Here is an 11,440-nt window from a genome sequence, read left to right on the forward strand (position 1 = left end):
TGTTTTTTGAAATTTGAGAATGCAAAGTAGAGCACAATTCATCATAAGATATTTTTTCACTATCACTACTTGATGAATTATAAGAGAGGTTAGAATTTACCTCAACTTCATGGGAGAATGCCATAAGGCAAAGATCATCTTTATTTTCTTCCCCTTCACTTGAGCTCTTTCCCGAGGTGCTCAAAGCATCCCAACCTGCGGCAAGAGCCTTATGCTTCTTCTAATCCTTCTTTCCCTTGTACTTTGAGGAAGATGACTTGAGAAGTGGACACTCCAGTCTTTTGTGTCCCGTCTTCTTGCAATTGTAACATCTTATAACTCCCTTGACTTCACTTTCTTCTTTCTTCTTCTTTTTATCCTTTTTATGTTTCTTTCTCCATAAGCTTTTAAATTTTCTTAAAGCTTCTTCTTCATCACTATCCGCCTCACTTGAGGATGATGAGTCCGCTTTTACCTTGGAGACCTTTAGAGCTAGAGATCGGCTTTCTTTTTCCTTCTCTTTTGGCTTCTTCTCCTCTTGTCGGCTAGTGAAGAGCATCTCATGGGTGATGAGAGATCCTACAAGCTCTTCTACGGTTAGCGCCTTGAGATCCTTTGATTCTTGAATGGCGGTGACTTTTGGATCCCAATGTGGAGGAAGTGACCTAAGCAACTTACTCACAAGCTCATCAGTAGGATAAGATTTACCAAGATTAGCTAATTCATTAGAAATTTTAAAAAATCGGGTATACATTTCGGAAATGCTTTCATTTTGACCCATTCTAAACATTTCATATTTGCTCTTTAACAAGTTTATTTTGGAATCTTTGACTTGAGATGTTCCCTCATGGGTAACGGCAAGTGTATCCCAAATAGCCTTGGCGGAATCAAAAAGAGCAACTCGATTAAACTCCTCCGTAGATAGGGCGCAAAACAAAAAATTTATAGCTTTGTAATTTAAATTTGCATGCCTTTTCTCTACGACATTCCATTCATCAAATGGTTTGGAAGGCAACATGTAGCCATTTTCTACAATATGCCAAAGTTCCACATCTATCGAAAAAAGATAGATGTGCATCCTTGTCTTCCAATGTCCATAGTTGGACCCATCAAAGAAGGGAGGTCTAGTTGTAGAATGGCCTTCCGGAAGTCCAGTTCCATTTGTATTTGCCATTTCACAAAATAGAAAGTTGCCAAAGATCTTATGATCTTTCCCTCGTTGAAATTTAAAGAAAAATTTACCAAAGATTTTAAGAAACGAAAATCTTTTAAGAGCCAAGGCTCTGATACCAAGTGAAAATCCAAGGGTGGTCCCGAAATGGCAACAATGAGGAGTGAAAATTATTAGGTTGCTTAGCCAGTTTTAACCTTTTGAAAACTCAAACCTAATTTTGGAAATTAAGAGATCAACAATGAAATTCAAGCACACAAGTTAAATCTAAAGGTGCAATGCAAATAAAGAACTAGAGTTCAAGAGAGAGTGCACCCGAGATTTAAAGTGGTTCGGTCCTCAGAACGCGAGGCCTACTCCACTTCACCAACCAAACCCGTTGATGGCTTCACTATGTGATCTTCTTAACTTCAGCAAAGATCGGTGGTGATTACAAATTTCGATTACCTTTAACCTTGGTGGCAATCTTCACCACGGAGAGTGGGCTACGCTTCTCCGAACACTCACCCGAATACAATCTTGATAAAGAAAGAAAGAACTAAAAAACAATCCCTCACAAGGGTTTACAAATTGTAGAAGATGTACAAATTGAGCCTATGATCCAAATCTTAATCTTAGAAAATGAGAGGCATAAATAAGCTTTGGTTCACTCTTGGGATATTCAAGTAGAGTTTAAGAGTGTTAGGATTGATTTTTAAAATGTTTGGAATGCCCATATATATAGGAAAAGCCAAATATGACCGTTCAAGGGTATTGTTGTAATTCTTGAAAAATTCCCAACGGCTAAAAATCCGACCGTTATAGTGTTCTCGGAGTTCCGGGAATACAAGCAGAAGTTGGAAAATGTCTACTGGACCATTTCTCGGAGCTCCGAGGAATCTCTCGGAGTTCCGAGAAGCCTATCAGCAGCAGATTTTCAACTCTTGTTTTTGGGCTTCCAATATTTCACCAACTTGGGATTGTTATGAGGGTTCCAAAGTGTTGGAACACCACAAGGACAATAACTTATACATTTTGGGTGTGTGAGATTGACTTAATTATGCCTCTTAAAATCTAAGCTAAGATTGGATCGTATACAATCTAAAGCGACTTCGATCTTCAATGCGATTTTTCAAGTCTTCATTCGTCTTGGATCTTCGATGTCTTTGGCCTTCATAATGTGGTCCAATGAGATCTTCTTTGGCCTTAATCCAAGCAATGTTGTCTTAGCACCAATGTGATCTAAAACTTAGACAATCAAACACATTAGTGATCATAAATCACTTGTGTATTGGAATCATCAAAATAAGATGGGAATGCAAAGGTGGAAACCATTGGGCTTACAAAAAGTAAAAAAAGTGATGTGTAATTCTCATAGAATTTTGGAAGAAATTCAATTAATTCTCTCATCTTCTCTTCTGCTATATAGTATACTAGCAAAAAACCATGTGCGATGCACGGGCCGACAAAGAATTGTACATACCACATCATAGGTTGATCTAAACCGTCCATGTGATGGAACACAACATAAATAGGTTGTGCCCGTAAAATAATTTCGATAGGCCGATCCTAACCCTCCAATCTATAGAGGTTTCGATAATTGTTGTTCCTCTTAAGGTGCCCAGAATTCGTTAATATTTTTACAGGTGTCCTGCATTCGTAATATCAAATTTTCCGTAATATGACCCGCACATAGTGAATAAGGAAAAGTAGTTCCCGATTTCCAACCCGACTGGGTTCAACCCGACCCAACCTGATTTGCAATTTCCTCAACTCGACCCAACCTGATTTCCAATTCGGGTCGGGTTGGGTTAGGTTGACCCGATTTGATATGGTACCAATTGTTGACCACCTCAACTCAAGCCGGGTTGTTTTGGATTTTAAGAACCAATAGTGAGTCACCAATAATCAGTTTTTAACTCACAATTGGTTCTCAAAATTCAAACCAAACAGGGACTAACAATTAACAAAGGGAAATGTTATCCGCACTACTATATTTTGATGATCACACTCCTCACTTTATTAAAGTACGGTATGGCCCGCATCATAGGATTATCCAAACCGTCCATTGCGGATTGTGGAGACTATTTCAGTGTTGAAAAAAAAAACACATATACAGAACTTCTTCAAATGGAACCCAAATTCGGGTTTCGGGTCGGATCGGGTTGCCCGACAGCCCAACTCGACCCGACCCGATTTCCAATTCAGGTTGATTTTTCCCAACCCAACCCAACCCGATTTGCGAAAAAGCTTAACCCGACCCAACCCAAATTCGGGTTGAACCCAACCCGCGTGGGAACATCCAAGTAACAACGATATATGGTTTCAAATTATATATAGTGTTAATGTCCTCCTTACCATATTTTATAATGGCACTACTCACCGTATTTTGATGATCGCACTCCTCACTTTATTAAAATGTACGGTATGGCCTGTACCATAGGATGATCCAAACCGTCCATTAGATGGGCCACTGCCTACATAGGTTGTGCTCCAAAAATAATTTTCATAGGTTGATCTGAACCCTCCGATCTATAGCGGGTTATATGTTGATCCAAACCGTCCATGTGATGGAACTCAACATCAATCGGTTGTGCCCATAAAATCATTTCCATAGGTTGATCCTAGCCCTCCAATCGATATAGGTTGGTCCTAGCCCTCCAATCGATAGAGGTTTCCATAATTGTTGTTCCTCTTCAGGTGCCCGGAATCCTCAATATTTTGCAAGTGTCATGCATGAGTAATATAAAGTAGTTCTTTCATCATTGTCATATGTCTCTACCTCTTCTTCATAGTTTTTTTTCATAATTGTCATAGACAGGTACCCGGGTCGGTACTTTTCGTATGTAGATTACGATTTTACCCTCAAATAATTTCTCATAGAGATAGATGTTAGAAATCAGCAAAGGGGTTAATGGTAAAAGAGTAATGCTTATGTGTAAATCTCACAGAAAAAGAAAAGAAATTCTTTTTTTCTATATCTATATAGTAGTAGATAATATATATCTTTAGTATGGAGAAAAAAAGGTTAGTTATTATCTATTTTTTTCGTTTTCTTTTAATAAATCGAGGCCATACGATTTTATTGAGCAATGAGATAATCTGATGGTTCATAATGATATTTGAAATAATCGAAAATGAGATTTGAGTTGATGAGAAAATATTTTTAGACTATCATAATTTTCATTAATAATTTTCGCCGGTTCTACGACAAATTTTGAAACATACTCTAGTAGGTTCTAAGGATTTTGTTGTACATCAAAAGTCTGTCATATTACCCTAGATCACATTGATCAAGTGTGATGAAAAAGATGCCCCAAGTGATTGATTCTTTACATGCATCGATCTTACAAATGAGATCTCCTTTCAACATAAGACCTGGCCCCACTAGGTCACCCGTCAGTTCCATTGATCCAAATGGCAACTATAGTCAATCCTCGATTGGATGATTCTGGACCCTTGATCAATCAATCCTCATTTAGGGCCCTCATGATGTTCTACAAGATCAACAATCTTGATATCACAAACACGCCTCCTTAGGGCCCTTGAAGGACACAAAAATGGTCTTTTACCATTGATCGTAAAAGTGACTTCTAGGTCGTTCTCAATTAATTAGTACTAGCTAGAAAACAACGCGTTCTATGCGCAAACATTATTCATGCGACCTACCGAGGCGTTGGCTCTTCGGCATAAAGTCAAGGGTTTGCTCCCTGTTGACGAGTGTTCGAATCCCGCCCCCGACTTACCTGATACACGTGGTGAGTGGGTCGTTGCGTGTATCCGTAGGGACTAGTCCTACTCCCGAAGGGGGTGGGGACATCCTACGTCATAAAAAAAAAAAAAAAAAACATTATTCATGCGAAAAATGCATGCTTTTACGACTAAGGCTCCCTTTCTTTCTATGTAAAATGGGCAAACAACTTTTACGCCCATTTTCAACTTAAAATTTGTGCATAAAATTTGTTTTACGCCCATTTTATATTTCGCCCATTTTACATCAAAAGAAACTGAGCCACAGGTTAAATTAGAGATAATATGTAGAAGACACTACAGTCTTGTGAGTGCACTTAATGACACCACGCAAGAGAAACCCCCCAGAAAAAAGTAATTAAAAGAGGAGGTGAGAAATAAACCAAAGTGAAATTTTTATTGACATCCAGGATCATCTCTATATACGGTTTCATGAAAAAACATCTCCTTAAGCAATTATAACTCCCTCGTGTAAAAAAAGAAGCAATTATAACTCCCTAAGACCTGTTTGGATTGCAAGAAAAATATTTCTGATGGAAAAAAAATTTCTTGGAAGTTTTTTCCCTTTTCACGATTTAGTACGATTTTGATTAATTTAAATGTCCCTCTAACTAAAAATTGAATAGGGTCAGTTCAAGTTATATTTTTTTTAGTTTGTAAAAATAGTAGGAAATTTTGGAAATGTTTTCTGTTCCGAACTTTTCTAGAAAATTCCAGGAATCCAAACAGGGCCTCAAACAGGGCCTTGTAGACTCCTTCTAGAATAAAGTTTCTTATGGAAAGACTCATAAATACATCTTGGGAGTTGCTAGCGTCCATCGCAAAAGGGTTTTCGCGGCTGGTCTGTCCCACATCAAACCAGCCACCTCGCTAACGAAGACAACAGCTTTTGTCTCCATTCATGAGGTGGTTGGTCTGACGTTCAACAGACCAGCCGCGAAAAGCCTTTTGCGATGGAGCTTAGCAAATCCCATAAATCTTTAACACCTAAATATCAAAACAAGCTTAATAATTAAATCTTAGATAAACTAACTTCATAGCTAATAAGAATCCAAACTCAATAAGAAAACTTGATTTAGTAGAATTATACTTTCTAACAACCTCCCTTAAACCAAATTTTTCTAACTTGATCATGCAACTTCCCTTGAACCAAGTTCTACTAACTTGTTCATGTCAATATATTCTTCAAATTAACAAATGTATGGCCTTTCAATAGCTTTGTGAAGATACCAACAACTTATTCTTCGAAATAATATAACTCTTATCATTGTTGGGAAATTTGTCTTGTTTCCTACGGTTTCATGGGATTCCGTGGAAGCTAAAACAGAAAGTTTTTTGGTTTTGTTTCCTACTTGTTCATGTCAATATATTCTTCAAATTAACAAATGTATGGCCTTTCAATAGCTTTGTGAAGATACCAACAATTTATTCTTCGAAATAATATAACTCTTATCATTGCTGGGAAAGTTGTCTTGTTTCCTACAGTTTCGTGGGATTCCGCGGAAGCTAAAATAGAAAGTTCTTTTGGTTTTGGAAAACCAAATTTTAACGCTCTCTTAAAAACCTAGTTATAAATCTCTTTTATCACACTTTTTTCTCTTGGCGGGAGGCTCTTTGTGTAGTAGCTGTAAAGAGGAATCAAGAGGGAGAAGGGAGAGAAAAAGAGAGGAGAGTTTTTTCTCGGAGTTTTCTTCAGGAGTTTTCTGGTGTACTGTCTTGGTTTAGAGGATAAGAAAAGGGTTATGGTTTTATGGATTTAGTGTAAATCCATTGTACTCCTTGTATTTTGTTTTTTCTAGTAGTGGAAGATTGTGCTCTTGTTCGTGGATATAGGCATCTTGGTCAAACCATGTAAAATTTAGGTGGTCATCTTGTGATTCTTGTTTATTTCTACTTCTCCGTTTATTTGTCCACGAACGGAGTAGATATTGTAATTTTTTATTACAAACCATGCTCTGGATTGCCCATGCGGTGGTGTTGTGGTTTAGCTCTTTAAAAGATTGACTTCCATTATTTCTAATGTTAGCAGTATTATTTAATATAATTGACTTCGGGAGTTTTATATTTTATATTATAATTCCTTCATCACCAACTCATTATGATTCATGCGAGAGTAAAAAAAACAAATGGAAAATTAGAGAGAGAGAGAGAGAGAGGATTTCCGCAAGTTTTCTAATTGAGTTTGCGAGATTCAACTGTAATTTCTAGCTTCCTTGAGTGCCTGTTTGGATTGTAAGAAAAACATTTATGGTGGAAAATGTTTTCTTTGGAAAAAATTTCTTTACACAATTTAGAAGGAAATTATATGATTATGGTTAATTTAGATGGATATCATCGTAAATTGAACGTCCATCTACATAAAAATTGATACAAGTTATCTTTTGTTCAAGTGTAAAAAAAGTTGATATTTTTACAAAAAAAATTCCATTCCAAACTTTTCCAATAAATTCCTGCAATCCAAACAGGGGCCTAATTGATATTTATAGTATAATGGACTCATCACAATGTCATTCATATAAGAGAAGAAAACGTAAGGTAAATAAGAGAGAGAGAGAGAGAGAGAGTAGGAAAATGATATCAAAACAACATGTTTTAATAACTGCACAAACTCATCTTGTCTTTTCTTTTATAATTGCCTTGTGATAGCTTTTTGGGAACTGTAATGATCTTTGACAACTCTTTAAATAATAAAAGACAAGATGGGCTAGTGCAATTATTAAAACATGGTTTTGCGGATATAATTGACCTACTAGTAGAAAAACCATGCGATGCACGGGGCTACAAAAGAAAGCATGCTTCAAAACTGTTTTACTGAAACGGGCGACAAAAGAAAGTATGCTTTAAAAATGTTCTAATGAGCGACGAAAGAAAGTATGTTTTAAAACTGTTTTAATGAAAAAAATAGTATTAAGAAAAAAGAAAGTTTTTTTTTAATTAAATGAAAAAAAAGTATTAAGAATGTACATTTTGGAAATGTATGTATGCTTAAAAATAAAAACATTGGGAAAAAAGTTATTAATAATCTAGAACCAATTGAAAAAAAAAGTTGTTAATAATATAGAACCAATTGAGCGAGACGAAGTTGACCCTTCTCAGGCCCTATCGGAGTGGCAGACTCCAATGAGGCAGAAATCAAAGTGATTCACAAAGGAATAGGATGATGGAGGCTAACATTCTCAAATAGGTTATTGTGGAGGGAGACTCTTCTAACATTATAAAATGGTTGACGAGAAGTCACAACCATCCTTGGAGGTTTGCTCATTGGATAGATGAGATCCAGGTCAGAGTTGCAGGATCCTCCATCTCTTTTCTCCATGTAAGAAGGTCGGCCAATAGTGATGCCGATAGGCTAACTAGGGACGAAGATGCGACAATTGGGTATAGAGAGAGATGATCTTGCAATCCAATGATGTTTTGCTTTTATCACAAATACGTATTACAGAGAGAGAGGGGGGGGGGGGGGGGGAAGAGATTGAGAGAGTATGTGAGAGATAATTTTGCAATCACATGAATTTTTGCCAATATCCCGAAATTTTCGAATTGTGATTCTTTTGCCAGTTTTGTCAAGTAAAAACATAATAGGGAGAAGGAGATAGAGAGTGAGAAATAAAAACGTAATAGAAATAAGAGTTCGTGAGAGATAATTTTGCAATCTTATGAACTTTTGCCCATATCCCAAAATTTACTACTTGCGGGTTTTGTTAAACTAATGTCACCTATAAAGGAGGCTGCCACGTTGGACTGAATTGTTGAGGGGGGACTGTCCACATCAGCATGAACAGTGAAACCCCATCCTGCTATATTATAATAGAAAATGAGAAAGTGAATGATATTTTCACCCATTTTCTAGCATTTCCACCACAAGTTATCTCTAATTGACTTTGCTATATTCTTCTGTAACCTACGGTGTCATGTTTGCTATTTATAGAAAATGATATTTCCACCCATTTTCTAACATTTCCACCACAAGTTATCTCTAATTGACTTTGCTATATTCATACACATTGTTCATTTTGTTTACAAAGAGGGAATCGCCTCTGAGGAAGAGTCTTCGGATTGCCAACTCCCAAGCCAACTCCATTCCCATAATCAGCGCTTGATACTCCGCAACGTTGTTGGAACACGGTTCGAGGAGAGCGAACGAATGCGGGATAAGATGCCCTTGTGGTGTGAGATTCCATCTTATCTCCCTTCCCTGAAAGTTGATGTTTTACCGGTCTTTTCAACATCAAGCAACGGTAAAGCAAGCGGTCGGGGGTCATTATTTGCTATTTATAGAAAATGATATTTCCACCCCTTTTCGAGCATTTTCACGACAAAATATCTATAATTGACTTTGCTATATTCCTCTGTATTCTCCGGAGTCGTTATTTGCTATTTACAATATAATTGCTTCATCACCAACCTAATGTGATTCATGTTAGGAGAAAATCGTATGGAAAATAAAAGAGAAAGAAAGAGAGGTTATATATTTGAAATGATGGAACAATAAGCTCATGTTAAACATTTCATTATAATCAAAAAACACTAAATAACTTAACAAAACCTTTGAAATATGTATACACTTCTCTTGAAAAAACTTACAAGAACATGAAAGTTGGATTCCCGGCTCCGTTCTTTCGATCATAATATGGGTGTAAACAAAATAACCACACAATTTTATGGTTTTGTTACCAACAAATTTGTTGGTAAAATTACAAAACTTACCAACAACATATCAAGCTACACATTTTTAAGTGTAACTTAAAAATTTGTTGGTAATATTAAAAATGTGTTCAAACCAAAAAGAACGAGGGTCTTGGGCTTGACCATCTTGCAACCTGTAGTGTTGCTCCCTCTTGGATAATGGCTGTGGGGTTTTGGAGAGAAGAGGCATGTGGAGGATGATTGTTGTGGTTACATAAGGGGTGGGGCGGGATGGGTGGGAAGTGAGGAAAATGTCTAAAATTCTAGACTCTAGGGTTTGGAAGTCTATATGTAATCTTAGTGAGTCCTTTTTACAAAGAGATCGATAAGGTTTAGGATTGGACGAGGCAGCATTGTTAGGTTTGGGGAAGATATTTGGCTAGGAAATTGCCCTCTCAAGCAAGCTTTCCTGGCCTCTATAGGCTAGTAAGAGAAAAGGAGATTTGAGTATCAACTCGATATGAAAATTTTGGTGCGTGGGTATTCAATGCAATCGTCAAAATGCTGAATTTGATAGTCTACTTTCCTTTGTTTGTTAGAACATTGCTACATCCCACATGGCAAAGAAGAATATAGAATAGTTTAGGCCCACATCTGTAAGAGTTGAAAGATATAATGGAGTTACTCATCATTCGATGGGCTCGCACTCGAGAAGAGTTTGGGAGTTACACATTTCAAGATTTCACTCATAGGTGGAATGGACATCTTTTGTGGGCACAAAAATAAAAAGAAAAAATATTTCTACTACTTGGAAAGACAACTGAAAAATGTCATCAATACGAATTTTGATGGTTGCTCGTTGGGTAATTCAGGTCTGGCAAGAATTGGTGGAGCTTTTCTAGATGAAGAAGGCAATATTGTGTGTGGTCTTTCTCTGGTTTGATTGGAAACTCTTATTCAAATGAGGTAGACAATAGCACTCCTTAGTAGCCTAGAGATCTTTAAGAGAAATATGATAGGTGTTCTTATTGTTGAAGTGTTAGGACCTGCATAGAACTTGTGAAACTACCAAATACTCCAAAGCTGAAGCTGCTGGAGATGGCGTTATTTGATCTTTTATACTTTAACACTCCTCGTCACGTGTGGCTTCTCTTTTTAGGGCTGTCCTACACGTGGCCTCTCTTTTGGGTTGCCCATTACATGTGGATTTTTAATTTCTAAGGAGTTTTGAAACCATGACAATTGCTATGATAGCATGTGAAACAACCAATTACTCCAAAAGCTTAAGCTGTTGGAGTAGGCATTATTTAATCTTTTATACTTTATCAACCCAACACCCCCCCCCCCCCCACCAATTTCACGTGTGGCCCCTCTTTCTAGGGTTGGTCTACACATGGCACATGTGGCCTCTCTTTTGGGTTGGCCATTAGATGTGGAATTTTAATATCAAGGAGTTTTGAACCCAGGGCAATTGCTTTCAACAACCAATTGCTCCAAAAGCTTAGGCCGTTAAAGTTGGTGTTATTTAATCATCTGTACTTCAATACTACCCCTCACGTGTGACCCCTCTTTTTTTTGGGTTGGCCTTAAACGTGGACTTTAATATCAAGGAGTTGTGAGTTTTGAACCCAAAACATGTAGCTCGATCTATACCACGTGACACAACCAATTACCCCAAAAGCTTAAGCAGTTAGAAATGGCGTTATTTAATCTTTTGTACTCTTTCCCTCATGTGTAGCCCTTCTTTTTTAAGGTTGGCTTACACGTGGCACATGTGGCCCCTCTTTTTTAGGGTTGGCCTACACGTGGCACATGTGAGCCCTCTTTTTTGTGTTCGCCATTGCATGTGGATTTTAATATGAAGGAGTTTTGAACCCGGGACAATTGCTTTGTTACCATGTGAAACAACCAATTACTTCAAAAACTTAAGATGTT

This window comes from Tasmannia lanceolata, unplaced genomic scaffold (assembly GCF_043159265.1).
Source record: "Tasmannia lanceolata isolate RefF3 unplaced genomic scaffold, GAP_Taslan_0.1 ptg000013l, whole genome shotgun sequence".
NCBI classification, from domain to species: Eukaryota; Viridiplantae; Streptophyta; class Magnoliopsida; order Canellales; family Winteraceae; genus Tasmannia; species Tasmannia lanceolata.